This window comes from Myxocyprinus asiaticus, chromosome 28 (genome assembly GCF_019703515.2).
Source record: "Myxocyprinus asiaticus isolate MX2 ecotype Aquarium Trade chromosome 28, UBuf_Myxa_2, whole genome shotgun sequence".
NCBI classification, from domain to species: domain Eukaryota; kingdom Metazoa; phylum Chordata; class Actinopteri; order Cypriniformes; family Catostomidae; genus Myxocyprinus; species Myxocyprinus asiaticus.
In genome coordinates this window covers 9515500-9532416 of record NC_059371.1, presented here as the reverse complement: position 1 = coordinate 9532416, position 16917 = coordinate 9515500, and the positions used below count along the sequence as shown (strand labels likewise).

Genomic DNA, 16917 nt, shown 5'->3' with positions numbered 1-16917 from the left:
CTGTATGTTCAGGTCATTTTTGACCCATTTAAGAGTTGAAAACAGTGAAAAACTAATCTTAATCTTTTATTTGGTCAAAATGCCTTGAATTGTCCACAACAATGAATAAATTAATAAGTAAAAGTGATTTATTACATTTGTGTGATACTTGTTTATCTTTATGCAATGTCAGGGTGTTTTGGATGGTTACAAGGGCAATGCTAGGTGGTTGCTAGATGGTTGCTTACTGGCCCAAGTAAAAAGATATTTAATCTAAGTCTCTATGATATCCTGATAGATACGTGCGGGGAACCAATGTACATTTGAGAACTGAACTGTAGGATGGGGCTTACGCCAAAGGGAACTAGTCTATCCTATCCATGATTATTCTCATTTATTCAGAGTCTTTCTGGTTTTAAAAATGACTTATTCAGCTCCTTTAACTGCATCATTAAAAAATAAATTCACCTGCAATTCGTCTTTAGAAAACTGCCCTCATATCAAATCAAAGGTCTCCCTCTCTTTGAAAGCTATAAAAAGGCAAAATTCATGACTGGTTGTGAGTCAACCATTACAAGTGCTGACCCGGCTTTTTCAGCGGATTTATCCTGCTGAGCCGCAGCGTCACCGGTCACTGTCTCTCATTTTTCACTTGACTGAGCCCGCATGCTCGTTGCAGAAGCACCACCTTGAATTAATCCCACCATAAAGCAGTCAAATGCTGTGAGATTATGTACAACCACTCCATAACTGTATTATTATGGTTAGTTTTGTGCGTTGGCCTGAGGTGGGGAGAATGTATTTTGGTAGTTTTCTCATGTCTGTGATAAAGTCCTGGCAAACAGCTGTGTAAAGGGAATTGGAGGCTAGTTTGAAGGCTAGAGTGGACAAAGGGTCTTGATCGTCTGGATGTGATGCTTTAAAGCTGCAGTTTATTAGTGAGACACACCCTAGGTTATGAAGCAGAAAGATGCTGACCAGCTTTAGATAAATTTGGAAAAAAGAATGAAAGAAATAATCACAGTGGGACAATAAAAAAGACCTATGTGTTCTAACATCAGCTGTTTATGATTTTTTTTTTTCTTACTTTGTTGTTTCTCTTTTTTGATCCAAATGTAGAAATTAATGGCTTGATAATACTATAAAAAGTTTTTTTGCTTGAAATGTTTTAACAATATTTCCACCCTAGATCAAATAGTGTATAATATTAAGGTAACACTTTACAATAAGGTTCTATTTGTTAACATTAGTTTATACATTAGGTATCATGAAAAAACAATTAATAATACATATTTTAATGTATTTATTATTGTTTGTTAATGTTAGTTAATAAAAATACACATAAATCAAAACCCATTGTACAACCAATGTAGTAGTGCACTATAAAAGATATATACTGTAGTTGATCTTCTATGGGTGATGGTGTCCTGAAAACAAATGAACTGCTTAATTTTACTGATAATAGTCATTAATAGTAAACTTTGAATAGATGAGAAATAAACAGTTTCCTTTCAACTGACCCTGCCAATCTTTGTCAAGCTTACACTTGATGTTAGTGATTGATGATGCCGCTCTGGCACACATACAAGCACTATTATGCTAAAATAATTGTAAGATTGAGCACTCAATTAAAAATCCCTGTAACATCGCATTGTCTAATGTCTAATCCAAGCTACAATATCAACATTTCTTCAAGTCCACTTTGGCTCTAGTGAAGTCATTTTTGTCCATGCAAGGGGGAAAAAAACAAAAACAAAAAGAACATCTTTTTTTTTTTTTTTTTTTTTTTTTTTGAGCAACACTACACACTGTGCCATAACTCTGAGCTCTGATTCTGTAGAGACCTCCCACTCTCTCTGGATAGATAGTTTCTATTCAGCCAAACATTTGTCAGGACGGGACCTGGAGCTTTTGTGTTTTATTATCAAGAACATTGTATACATCTTCTTTTTTGTGTAACACCACTTATGTAATGAAGGACTTTCAATGATCATTTTATTTGTTCATTTATTTGTACTATTCTGCAGTATCAACTCTTAATTTTAGTTTGTGTTTTCATGTGGTTGTACATTTTCTATACAAATGTGCAAAGTGATGGAAATAATATATGTTCATGTCACATTTCACACAATTTATTTCTTTATTTACTTATTTTATTTGGGGTTTTAAATAAGACTCAGACAGGTTTTGTGAGATTTATATATCAAACTAAATGTAATTCTGGACTATTAGCATCCTTGTTTAGTAATAACAGTTGTTGATGTGTGGATTGCATAAAGGAATTATGCCCACACTGAACAACAGAAGTTTGGCAGATGCCCTGAAGCAATTATAATTATGGGATGCAGCAATGATATCTAGTTGGATCTCCAAAGGTTTGATTTGAACTGCCAAATGAGCCAGGGCCATTTCTGCTCCTTCTGTTCCCGCATCACTTCTTATGATCCTGTTTATTTGTGCTTGATAAAACTTTATCTAAGTCAAATGTGTCACTACACCTAATGAGCTTAACTGCAGGACAGTTTTATTGTCAATGTGGGAAATCGAAGAAATATGCTCTCTGGTTCACTTATTATATTTTATTTGTTAATTTTTTCTTTCTTGCTTGCTTCTTATTTATTTATTTAGTTAGTTAGTTATTTTGCTTATGTAGCCAAGTGGAGAAATGTCATAAAATTTAACTCATCATAAATTGGACATCGCCCCTTTAAGAACTGTAGTTTTTCTACACCCGCTTTTCGGCACTCTCTTGTGTTAGAGATGTGAGAACCTATGTTGTGCAAGAGAGCTCGTTGGAGAATTATTTTAGTAGATATCTAATTTCACACAAGATGCTTATAAATTGCATTACATATACATTCAGAAGAGTCGTATTTTAAAATTGAGTGTTTGTTGTTGATCATTTTTGAAGGATGCATATCCTTTTGAAACTGAGAGGTGACTGTGCTTTTGCTGTAGCAGCACCCAAGCTTTGGAATAGCCTACCTATTTCTATTAGAACTGCCCTAACAGTACACGACTTTAAATCAAAGTTAAAAACTTGTCTCTTTTCTTTAGCTTTTAGTCAACCCTGATATACTGTGATGTTTTAATGTATTTTGTATTTTACTTTGTTTTTGAATATATATCTTTATATAGTATATCATTTAAATTTTTCTATTGTAATTGTTGTACAGCACATTGGCCAACTGTTGTTGTTTTTAATTGTGCTCTATAAATAAACTGATATTGACATTGACATTGGCATATGGATTGCATGTGTGGAGTTTGACCACGTTTTGTGCACATGCGAGGACTGGGTATGTAAATTTAGTATTAATCATATCTCATTTGAAGATTTATAGCCCAGAGTGTTTTCCAATTAACCGTTTTATGAGTAGGGTCTAAATTCCCCTTCAGTGCCCTCTGGAGTGAGTTATTTTTGCACATGACAATGCACAGCCGGTAGAGGGGGGCAGAGTGTAGACGAGTATTTTTAATTTTTTTAAATATTTGATTTCTTGTCATAAAAAAATAAATAATAATATACTGTATATAATACAGTAAACACGAACAAATGGGTTATGTATGCTGTACTATTTTATTTACTTTGTTTTTATAGCTGTAAAAAAACAAATGAAAAATTAAAATCAGCAGTCCGGTTTGCCTATATGCACTGTTTGACTTCTCAGACATTGTGTGTGTGTGTGTGTGTGTGTGTGTGTGTGTGTGTGTGTGTGGGTGGGTTTGGTGGTTTATGAGGAAATTTTTTTTAGGTTACAAACTGGTAATTACAAGGGTATTATGCTATAAATGTGGTTTATGAGGACATTTCTAGTATCCCCATAATTCAAATCAATTATAAAACATTTTAAACAATGTTTTTTTGAAAATGTAAAAATGCAGAAAGTTTTTTTGTGAGGGTTAGGTTTAGGGGTAAGGTTAGGGGGTAGAATCTATAGTAGTATAAAAAAATTATTTTGTCTATGGAGAGTCCTCATAAGGATAGCCGCACCAACATGTGTTTGTGTGTGTGTGTGTGTGAGTGTCTGTGTGTGTGAGAGAGAGAGAGACAAGCGCTAATGTAAACAGATTTGGCTGCGTGCATTGGATAATCGCGCACGATCTGCATGTTTTCACTGTGAGTTTTAAACTGTTATCATGCTGCTTTGTGATAGTTTTGCTATCTGTTTCAGAAAAAAATGTATTATATGCCTGAAAAGACTGTTTGAGTTGCTGTTTGTGTGAATGAAAACTGCATCTGCACCTAATAACAAGCAGACATGGCTGCATGCATGGGAAGATCGCATTTGGATATGATGGCTGTGCATATACAAACTGTTATCGTGGTACTTTGGTGACAATTGGGCTCTTTGTTACATAAAGTAAACATATTATGTGCTTGAAAAGACTCTTTGAGTAGCTGTTTGTTTGATGAATGACAACAGCTACTAATGAAACAAATGGCAGCACGCATCGGAGGAAGATAGCATTTGATGTATTGACTGTGCGTATAAGAACTGTAAACTTTTTATCGTGCTACTTTGTTGACGATTTTGATGTATGTGTATAAAATAAATGTATTCTGTGGTTTAAAAGACTGTATGAGTAACTGTTTGAATGAATATAAATTACAGACGCTTGACCAGTGCAGCCTGTGTCGTGCGTAAGACGATTTGAATCTGGCAGCTTGTAACGTAACTGGTTGTTTCAGAAACACATATGTGTGACACTACTCTGCGGGGATCACGTATGAAAGGGTTAAGTGAACATTCGTAATGAAAATTCTATTGTTTTAAACTGTTATACATGTCCTTAAGCATGTGGTAAATGCATAAAATGCTTTGAGTGATTGAAGCAAGTACTTAAATGCAGAAAATACTGTGAGTGTTTAAGCATGTATTAAGTATGTGTTGAAGTATATGGGTAAGCTAATGCCCAGTTTTTCCTTTGATTTGTACACTAGCCTCTACCGTATTTCACTACCTTTGTAGGATATTAGATACAGAAGAGTGAACAATTGCTGCAATATGGCTTGAATGTAGAAAACCCAACCTTTTAATCCTGGAATTCCTCAACGTCATAAATTAAAAGATTCTGTTTGACTAGGCGCCAAGTTGTCTAGCTGAAGCTCACATCTGGCCAATAAAACTAACAAAAGGGACTTGTCCAGATAGCACATGACTTGAGAACTTCATGCTTCTGAGGAAATACCCCCACATTTAATGGTTCTTGCCTGACACTGCAATCAAGACCATCTCCGCAAAGAGACCTTAAGGGCAGAGGTTATGGGCAATAAAATATAGAGAACACACTCCCTGGAAACCCCCGAGAAAGGCTTAAAACACACTCTGTTTTTGTCCTTCGATATAAACCAATTTGCTACACTTAAACTAGACTCATCAGATCACGAGACACCGTGATCATTATTCTGCAAACAGCAGCTAAATAGGAATCCATGAACATTTCACACAAAGTCACTGTACTTCACTGAGTTAACCCTCTAAAATGTACAGAATGCATATGGACCCAAAATGTACACAATACCTAGCCTTGCTAGATAATTCTGAAAATTATTTTGACTTGTGATTACTTTTATAACTGACAAATTAATGATTATAGCCTGATGTACCTTTTAAAATATGTGTAGTGATTTGTAATCACTTATAACTGACAAATCAATAAGTATAACCTTTAATCTCGTATTATTCATCTCATTCTACTAAGAATGATAACTATTCAAGGCTTAACCTAATAATATACCCATACAATCAGGTTTCTCATAATGTGTAATGTATTATCCATGTTGTAAAACCAATTAATTACCCAGTATGATTTGTAATCAGAGATTTTCACGTTTTGTTACTTACATGTTTAATATTCATGAAAGTATGTCATATTTAGTATATGACATACTTGCTTGTTTATGTTGAGAATGTTGATGGCAACGAATGTCATGTCTCTTGCACCGTTTTCAAGATATAAAAGTTCATGAATAAACATGCACTATTATGAGTGGGAAGTTTTTAAGAATCCTCCACACAAAGGATTGTAAATCAACTTTGAAAAGGACAGACCGGTTGACCACGTGACTCTGACCACTTAGGCTTAGGATACCTTTGGGGTGCGGCCAATTTCAGCTCAAAAGTTTCCTACCAAGGAAAGTGGTGGTGGTCTCCTCTCTTCTTCGGCTCTCTTGCGCTTCACTTCCTCTGAAGCTCCTCATCCTCCGTGCTCAGCCTCTGTGCCATGTAGAGTCCAAGGAAACTCGGGACCCGAAGTCCCGAGGAAGCCTCTCACTCTCTGCTCTACGGGTCACACACACATAACGGGAGTCACGAGTCCTCCTTGTGGAAGGCTAGTTATCGAGACAATAACTATCCACGATCATATCCAAGACATCGATGGAATGAACTTTCTACAAAATGGTAAATGGTCCGCACTTATGTAACACTTCTTTTTAACCTTAGCGGTTCCAAAGCACTTCACACTGTGACTCATTCACCCATTCACACACACACCAATGATGGCAGAGCTGCCATGCTAGGTCCTAGCCTGCAATTGGGAGCAACATGGGGTTCAGTGTCTTGCCCAAGGACACTTTGGCAAGTGGAGTTATGTGGGCTGGGAATTGAACCCTGCAATTAATGGCCAACCTGCTCTAACACCTGAGCCACAGCCACCCCAATTATTTTTTGTAAAAAGAGCCAAAGAATCAAGCCATACCAAGGAAAAGCAACGCAAGGAAATGCAACGACACGCAAGTACATCTCCAGACTTTTGCTGAAAGTGTTGGTGTATTATGTAAATACTTTGGGTAATCCGATTGCAAATCGATTTAGACTCAAAGAAGGATAAATGGTTCTTAAGGCATGTCAACAGACTCCATAAAGTTCATTTTCTCTGTATTGATCATTCTGTCACTTTACTCACCAGCCTGTTTCATGTTGTATGTGTTAGATTAGTTTTTGTTTAGAATAGCAATAAAGTTTGTTTGTATTCAAAGATAATTTGACTGTGGTATATTTTGATAAATAACCTCATCACATGATTTTAAAAGATCTGCTTCAAAGCTATACCTAAATTATGTGTGATATTATTTTCAATAAGCCTTGAGAATAATATTACTCTAATAAGTGAATTAATCATAATTACCTTAATAAAGCTAATTCCTTACAATAGAAATTGTGAGCGGATACAACGAGACGTTGTATTATGATTTTAATGGTGGAGAATTTTATTCAGACAAATAATCTAATTATATGTCATTTATCTTTCTTATAATGGTTGTCGAACACGACTAATTCCATTATAAATTTGCTTACATAATGTTGTAGAATAAGGACAGTTTAAATTAATTCCTAACACACATACTGTTCCTACACCGTGTTTCATTACCATATTTAATTTTTGTACTTAATTGTTGTATTTCTTTTCTTTTTTTTAATATACTTCCCCATCGACCGCTGTTTTTTCCCTGTGTTTAACAGCCATCAGAATAAAACCCTAAAATATATTTTTGTATCCTGTGGTGATTATTCTCAACCCACCGGCTTCACTTAGAATAGCACAAAACAACATAACTCTATACTATACATTGCCAGGGTTCTCATGGTCATGGAAAACCTGATCAGGTGATTTTAAAGTTTTGATTTCCAGGCCTGGAAATGTATTTATAAATTCTGGATAAGTCACAGAAAAGTCATAAAGATTTCATTTGATCAGCTTTAAAATTGTATCAGCGAGAAATTGCTCTTTAAAATTATTTTTAAAAAAAATTCTTATCATTCACAAATGACTGGAAAAGTAATTGAAAAGTCTTGAAACTTCATTGGTCAAAAGTTGTGGGTACCCATATACAACTGAACTGATAAATTGACTTAAACTTCACACTCAAAGAACACTGCCTTATCTGGGCTGCAGTTCTGTTGTATTTGTTTATTTGTTCTGTTGTATTTACAATATGTGTAGAGGCAAGAATAGATAAAACAGCAGGAGTATCTCAAATAGCTATAAAATCACTTGCGAATGGAGTGAAGATAATGGGTACCATAAAAAGCAATGTGTCTCTTGTCCTCTGAGTGCTATGCAGTCACCCCTAGAGCAAAGACATGGACACAACCCTCTCATTCACTTCAGCTCATCTCTCTCTCTCTCTCTCTCTCTCTCTCTCTCTCTCTCTCTCTCAATACAAACATTATGATAAATCTCAGTCTTGGCGAGTCCAGCGATCATATCACCATGTTAAACACACATAGTAGACACTCCAGAGAGAAGAAGAGGAGAGAGATGGCAAACATGTGCAAACATTCTATTTTAAGTAGGGTCCAGTTAAAACAATGAGGAAAGGAGGATCGTATGTCAGTGGGGAGAGTAAAATTAATATACAAAGAGAAAAGATCATCCAAGAACAAAACAAAAATAAAAGAGACCTTAATTGTTGTTCTTGCTACACAGCTTTATTAAAGCGAATGAATTCATTTTAGGGGAGACCGGGGCTAGATGTCACTATAATTATTTCTCAGGGAAGGCTAATTTCTGCATAGCCACATACCTTAAAGTCTTTGCTGATAAAAAAAATTAACACTGAACACAGAAAAAAGTTTCAGTTCATTGACCTCAGATTGACTTTTTGTGCAGGGCATTGTAACAAAAGTTGAGGTAGGGAAGATAAAGGAGGAAGCGGGAACCGGTTTCCACAGTTCACGTGAGTCCGTTTTATTCACAAATAACCAGCAATCGCTGTACAGCTTCACTCAAAACATAAGATGGCTTTTCAGCATTACTCAAATAAACAGTCCGCTTTTCAGCTTCACACAACACAAGACTCTCTCTCAGGGGTCAGACACGAAGACTCTGGTCTGTCTGTCTCTCTCCTCTCTCTATGAACTGGCCATCTTTTTTATCTCCCCCGAATCTCTCTGTGACACATAGAGATGGTAATTAGTCACAATTAATCTCAGGTTGATGTCCTTACCACTTTCTCTCTCCCCAGATGGGCACACGACCATGCCCTCACCTCCACATACCCCCACCGCCCGACTCAGGCTGGGGGAACCGTCTGGACTGCTCACTCCCACCTCTTTTCTGGAGAGGAAGTCCATGAAAGCCATCTGTGCCCCCAGTCTGTGGACCACCTCTATCTTAAATGGCTGGAGTGCCAGATACCAACAGGTGATCCAGGCGTTGGCATCCTTCATGCAGTGGAGCCATTGGAGCGTGGCATGATCCGAACAGAGGGTGAATGCTCATCCTAACAAATAGTAGCAGAGAGTGAGGACCACCCACTTGATGGCCAAACCCCCCTTCTCTATGGTGCTGTACTTCGTCACTCTCATAGAGAGCTTTCGACTAATGTACAGCACCGGGCGCTCCTCCCCCTCCACCTCTTGGGACAGAACAGCACCCAGCCCCTTGTCCAATGTGTCCATCTGTAAAACAAAAGGGAGAGAGAAATCAGGGGAATGCAGAAGCGGCCCGCCACAAAGTGCAGCTTTTACCTGCGTGAAAACTTGTTGGCATGACTCAGTCCACTGGACCGGGTCTGGGGCTCCCTTTTTAAGTGAGATCAGTCAGCGGGCTGGTGACGTCAGAAAAATAAGGCACAAACCTTCGATAGTAGCCAGCCAGCCCCAGAAACTGATTCACCTCCTTTTTGGTCTTGCCCGAGGCAGGTCGCAATCGCTGCAGTTTTATCAATTTGAGGTCGCACCTGCCCATAACCCAAGTGGAACCCATAGATACCATACCTCCACCTGTCCAACTTCGGGTTTGCTGTGAGCCCTGCTCATCGCAGCAACCTCAGAACCGCCCTCAGATGCTGCATATGCAGCTGCCAATCATTACTGTAAATAATGATATCATCCAAATAAGCTGTGGCATATACAGCGTCCGGTCTGAGGACTCAGTCCATAAGACTCTGAAATGTAGCCGGGCCCCAAATAAACCAAACGGAAGGGTTACAAATTGGTGTAATTTAAACAGTGTGGAGAAGGACGTTTTTTTCATGGGATATCAGCGTTAAGGGTATCTGCCAATATCCCTTTGTCAAATCCAGTGTCGAATAAAAGCGAGCCGAGCCATCAATACGAGGCATTGGGTACGTGTCAAATTTAGACACAGCATTGACCTTTCTATAATCCACAGAACCAAACAGAGCCATTGCTCTTAGGTACCAGAACCACCGGTCTGGCCCAATCACTGTGGGATTCTTCTATTGCACCCATATCGAGCATGGCCTTTAATTCTTCCCATACTTCTTGTTTCTTGTGTTCGGGTAAGCGGTAGGGATGACTACATTCCACTACCCCTGGGGTTGTTTCGATATGGTGTTTTATGAGATTAGTGTGGCCGGGGAGAGGCAAGAACATGTCAGAGAAATTATTTTGCAACCTGGCAACCTCCATACATTGTGACGGTGAGAGGTGATCTCCACAAGGGACCGGGGTGAACTGATTGGCTTTTAGACTCACCTCTGGGCCAAGCTCCTCCCTCTCCGGAACTACCATCGCTAAGGATACAGGGACCGCCTCTCTCCATGGCTTTAGTAGGTTTAGGTGGTAAATTTGACGAGCCCCGCCCCTATCTGTACGCACTGCCGTGTGACCTCAAAGGGCCCTTGCCACTTTGCGAGTAATTTAGAGCTTGATGTGGGCATTAATAAAAGTACTTTATCACCTTGTGCAAATTCCCGTAGCCGAACTCACCTGTTATACAGCCGGGACTGCCGTTCTTGTGCCTGTAGCAAATTATCCTGTGATAGATGCCCCAGTGTGTGGATTTTTGCTCTCAGGTCAAGAACGTATTGAATTTCATTTTTGCTTTGTGAAGGTCCCTCCTCTCAATTTTCCTTCATGATGTCTAACACGCCACGGGGCTTATGCCCATATAATAATTAAAATGGGGAAAACCCTGTGGAGACTTGCAGGACCTCTCGTACTGCAAATAACAGGGATTCGAGCCACCTATCCCAATTCCGAGCATCTTCGTGCACAAAGCGATGCCTGCGTGCTGACCATTCTAATGGCCCGACGAAGTCCATGCCAACTCTGTCAAAGGGAACCTCGATCAACGGAAGAGGGCACAATGGTACTTTTGGAGTGGCTGGCGGATTCACCAGCTGACATTCGTGGCATGTCGCACACCACCGGCTAACATCCCCGCGAATGCCCAGCCAATAGAAATGGGCAATGAGATGGTTTAGTGTCTTCCCCTTTCCCAAGTGACTTGCCATCGGACTATGATGGTACTAACAACTGGATTGTATCTTCTTTTGTCTGAGCGTCCTGCGTCACTCAATACAACCAATCATTTATAATTGAGAAATACGGATATGTGAGTGCAATGCGCGGCTGAAGGCGTTGACCATCAATTACTTTCACTTGGTCAAATGTGTGCTTAAGAGTCTCATCTGGCATCTGCTCCAGAGGGAAATCCCCAGCGGGAATTCCCCTAAGGACTGGGGAAGCTGAGGCTTCCCCCTCCCTTACGTCATCCTGACGCAGAGCTGACGTAGACAGCCCCGGCTCCACCTCCCCCATCAGCGCATTACACACCCCACACCATCCCACTGTATTACAGGACCCATCCATACCCAACCCCTTTAACAATTCGGGAAAAGAATGCCAATTAGTACCCAAAATTAGTGGATGGGTGAGGCGGGAACTAACCACAGCCTCAATGTTATGCTTTTGGCCCTGAAATAGAATAGTGATGGTCACTGCAGGATAATCGTAAATATCCCCATGCCCACACCTCACCTTCACCCGATTATTTGATTCCGATGCCCCATTTTGAACCAATCATTGATGAATAGAGGTTTGGTTACAACTTGAATACACCAAGGCTCACGGGTATTTGAAATGTCCTGTCTCGATTGGGGGCGTCCTGTTGAGTGTCGGGGATCACCTTCCCCACCTCCATCACCGGGCACTTTTTGCGGATGTGTTCTGGCTCCCCACAACTCCAACAGACCGGCCCAATCCTCACGCCCACACCAGTGGTGGCAGCTTTCCCCACCTGAGAGGAAGAATTGGTAGAGACGGGGCAGAGAGAGACAGGAGTGTTAGCACTGGAGTGTTCCCCCGGCCTTGGGGTATTGTTCCACCGTTACCGGGGGAACATGATAGGTCGGAAAGACACGGATCGATGACACCCCCAGCGTCACTAGGTTCCCCGGCCAGCACCCTCCGCCGGCAGGCATCGGGGAGTTGAACAAATGCAAATGGGTGGCCGACTTCGCTCAGCGTCAGGGTTCGGAATCACCAGCGATGCTCTTCGGGACTGCGGCCAACCCGCTGCAGGATGGCTTTCTTCAGCTTAGGGTACCTCACGAGGTTGTCAACTGGGAGTTGTTGGGCTGCGAGTTGGGCCTCCCCGGTCAAGCCCGTGGCCATTCCAGAGCTTGGGCCGTGCGCTCGAAGAGCTCCAGAAAGGCCTCTGGCTCATCTTGTGCCTCCATCTTCACCAGCGTCACATGGGGGTTCGCTGCTGTCAAGGTCGCAGCGTGCGCCCCCCCCGGGGTACCAAGCTCCGCAACGTCCGTCGGTCCTCCTCTTGGCCTCGAAGGAGTGCCTCGAAGCGCTGTTGCTGCTCTGCCCGCAGATCCATGAGGGCCTGGTGTTGCACCTGGTGGATGCTGGCGAGGGATCGAAACACGTCCTCCAGTGGCAAAGATGACTCCATAGCAGCATACCTTCCTCCTTATCCCGAGTTTCGGCACTAGTGTAACAAAGGTTCAGTTTGGGCAGATAAAGGAGGAAGCGGGAACCAGTTTCCACAGTTCACGTGAGTCTGTTTTATTCACAAATAACCAGCAATCGCTGTACAGCTTCACTCAAAACATAAGACGGCTTTTCAGCATCACTCAAATAAACAGTCCGCTTTTCAGCTTCACACAACACAAGACTCTCTCAGGGGTCAGACGCAAAGAATCTGGTCTGTCTGTCTCTCTCTTCTTTCTGTGAACTGGCAGTCTTTTTATCTCCCCCGACTATCACTGTGAACATAGAGATGGTAATTAGTCACAATTCATCTCAGGTGGATGTCCTTACCGCTTTCTCTCTCCCAAGACGGGCGCTTGACCACGCCCTCACTTTCACAGGCATGTTGTCACATTTTATGGAGTAATCATTAAATAGCCACATATAAACTATTTCAAGGACTATTCGTTGGTTTAAGGAAGTTATGTCTTTGTCCCTTGAAAATGTCCTGCTAGTTGTCGAACTCATTCAAAATATTCCAGATCTGTCCACTGAGGAAATAATTCTGAGCATCTAAACTATAATAAACACACTGGAGCCGATGCCTGATGCCCAAATGTCTGATGGGAGATGCCGTTTGTCAGTGAGTCAGCATACAGTAATGTGTCCGATCCTATGGTACCGGAACTCTCGGAAACAACATGCTGATTTCCCATGTGATCATGTTCTACTAGATCAAGTGATCAGCATTTTAATTAAAATTTACTTTTATTATATAGTTGACTCTTGTCTGAATGTATGGCAATGTGGTTTAATAGTGTTCACTTGTTAAATAAAGAGCAATTACAAAAAATATGAAATCAATATTTTGAAGGATTGAATTCACAAACAGTACTCTAATTTAAGAGGGTTTTGAACAATGTGATTGAAGCCAACATACACATCCTCTGTTACAGAAAGCTAGCATTTTTGTAACTTGTCTTTGACCTAAGGTAAGAGCAGATATAACGTTTTTAGCTATTTGGTGCTTACAGCAGCAGTGATTGGTGCATAAAAATAGACATCTGTATTTTATGTCTTACAGAAATCATATTTCACTTTGTGATTCTTTTGAAAATCTTTCGAACTGTGGTATTAGGGCAACAACAACCAAAAAAAAAAAAAAAAAAAAAACAACTGTACAGTCACATTCCTGAGAACGAGAGCTTTCATTTGAGATATGACTTGTCTATTTAAGTGCTATTTAAAAAAAATAATAATAATAAAAACTATATTCTTTATATAATATAATATTTCTACCACATTACCACTAGGTGGCGCTTATTTGTGACACATTTGTTTTCAGTCCTTATTTTGCTATTTTATGTAGCATAAATGCAGAAGTGATGGTTATCTATGAAAAGTTTATTTTCTAAGCTTTCAAACGATACCACATATGCCTGACTTATGTATGTAGGGCATGGGTGGCTCCAGAGCTGGTCTACTGGGGCTTAAGCCACGAATGTTTTCCGTAAAGCCCTGAATGTTTTGATCATCTTTTTGTAGTGACGTCATAAGTACCAGTGCTTGGGTATCAAGTTGATATGAAAACATATTATATTTTATTATTTTAACATTACATTTTAAGGTTTGGGTAATATACTGTATATAAATGAATGATTCCTGTCTTTCTATGGTATTGACAACACCAAATACAGACTCAATTCAGTACCCATGCACTGTCTTGTCAGCAGCTGGTTTCCAGCTCTCATGTGGCCTTTGTGTGCGCATTCAAGAAGAGAGTTTGTGACACGATTGCGGTTGTGTGTCTTGGAAACTGTGTTGAGTTGGTCCATCCAAATGCATTAAGTACCAAATATTTAGATATATAACCCTGAAACCAAGGAGTAATATATACAGATGTATTTGAGGAATTTGCTAACTTTAAAGTCAAGAGCCAGGACATTTGCATGTTTAGCAAAATTCTTATTTAAGACACGATGCAATAAACATAGCAAACTTTAGGTGATCAAGCTATTAAAGGGTGACCATACGTCCTCTTTTTCCCAGACATGTCCTCTTTTTCGGACCTTAAAAAAGCGTCCGGCCAGGATTTCTAAATTTGCGAAAATGTCCGGGATTCGGCTTTAGTTCCATTATGTTGTGCATCTGGTCTAATACTTCACTGTGTGTCCGCCCATATTTGCATTGCTTTAACCCCTCTTTGTAAGTCCGGCCTTCTCGCACACCAGTTGGTTGATTATAAGAAGCTTGCAGTAACTATTGGCCAAATTCCTGCCTGTCAATCTCTCCGCGAACGTGCGAAGTGCTGTTTGGCATCAAAAAGTTGCTTGACAGTAGCAGCAAATAACAGCTGAGTGGAAACAATGCTCAAACGAAAGTGCAAATTTACAGAAGATTTGCACAAAACATTCCTATGCTTTCGTCCAGGTCAAGATCCGTGGGAAGCAGAATGTATGACATGTAAAGCTGGCACTTATGTGTCAGTTGCTAATAAAGGTGCAAGTGATTTAGAAGCACACATTAGCTCTGCGAAGCATAAAGGGTCAGCAAAAGGTGAAAGTTCATCAGGTAAATTAACGGACTACTTTTTGCGACCAGGTAAAATTGTTATCACATTGCTTCATTTTCCATAGCCATTCAAAATAATAGTAATAGTAAATGAAGGTACGCTCATGGCATCAAATATTTTATTTTAGTACATGGACATTCAAAAGAATGTTGGAAATTTTTATTTATTTATATATATTTATGTTATGCTAATAGAGTGCCTTTTTCACTGTACTAAAGTTTTCATTCATAGTAATACTGTTTTAAACCCTATTATCCACCTCCCCCCAGTGAAAAAAAAGGTGTCCTCTTTTTGGAAAACCAGAATATGGTCACCCTAAGCTATTATTTTTCATCACTAGTACCAATTTAGCTTGTTTACAACCTGCTTTCTTGTAAATTAACTTAAGCACCGACAAATCAATGAAAACTGTATACAGCCGTACACAATGTATGTCAAACTAGGGAAAGCTGAATGGGACAAAATAGTGTTTTTTTAAATCGCGTTTTAAGTATAGATGTTAAAAGCATGCAATTTCTGATCTTCGAGCGTATCTGAGACAAAAGTTAGTGAGACTTTTTTAGTTTACTATATAAATGACACATCATAGATATATTCAGGTTTTTATTATAAAGTGTATTATGTTCTGATATTTCATCAAATGATGGCCCCATATCCACAGAGGTCTGGGCTAAGCGAATGTCCACTGACCCTAGTACCGCCCCTGATGTAGGGACTTTTTTTCATAATATCGTGCCCCTTTTTGGACAGAGTTGAAGAGGTTAGGCAGTTTTCTACTTTCTACTTTTCTACTTGTCTGTGAGCTTGCTTCGCTGAATAATCAAATGTTATATCTTAAATGTCCAGAACAAAATATGCAGTCCAGCAGGAAAAGCATGCTAAACAAATCATTGGAAATGTATGTTATCAACTTTTGATAATAAAATGTTTTATATAATTGCAAAGGGGAGGATCTCAGTTTTCGACACCTAGAAAGTTTTTTCACCTAGAAAGAATTTCTACATTGAGCATCTAGTTCACACAGAGGCCAACATATTCAATGAAACAATGGGGTGGTGCATGAACTGAAAATTAGACTGAATGTCTATGGACAAGCACACACATCTGTGAGGGCTAAAAGGCATTAGAGCGCCACGTACATTTCAGATCTGCATATTTTGATCTTTTTTCTAGGACTTGCAGCCATCTAGTGGAATTAAAAAAAATATATACTTTTTGGAGGGAGATAGAGCAAATAGAACCAGAATTACATGCTTACAAAATCAGGACAATAAACATAGTGGGGTTTTTTTTATTATTATTTGGGGGGTTTTCTGGAAAATGCACTATAAGTGAATGGTGATCTTTTACATTTGTGTGAGAAAAATTGCCGGCTACAGCCCAAAAATGCCCCAGAGTTGAAGAAGGAGTGCAAGATGAGTCATCAGTGTTTTGATTAATACTTTTGTTAATGCATATATCTTCTAAAAGTTAGTTTTGTCTATTTTGCAAAAGCAAAGGCCAGTTCTTCATTGTTAGTCATTTGAACATTTTCACCTCAGACACCAAACAAGGCCATTATAGGGTTACCTTGAATATTTAAATTAAAAGTTTCATTTAAAGTATCAAACACTGAAAACCAAAATTCTCTCAATATTGAACAGGACCAAAACACGTGGGCTAAATCTGCCTTACCTACATTGCAAC

The 16917-nt window shown here is 39.5% G+C and overlaps 1 protein-coding gene across 2 annotated transcripts in view; it reads right to left on the bottom strand.

Annotated features, from left to right (window-relative positions):
• Positions 1 to 16917, bottom strand: part of LOC127419285 (synaptotagmin-2-like) — a 54207-nt gene that overhangs the window by 28404 nt on the left and 8886 nt on the right. The window lies entirely within an intron of this gene.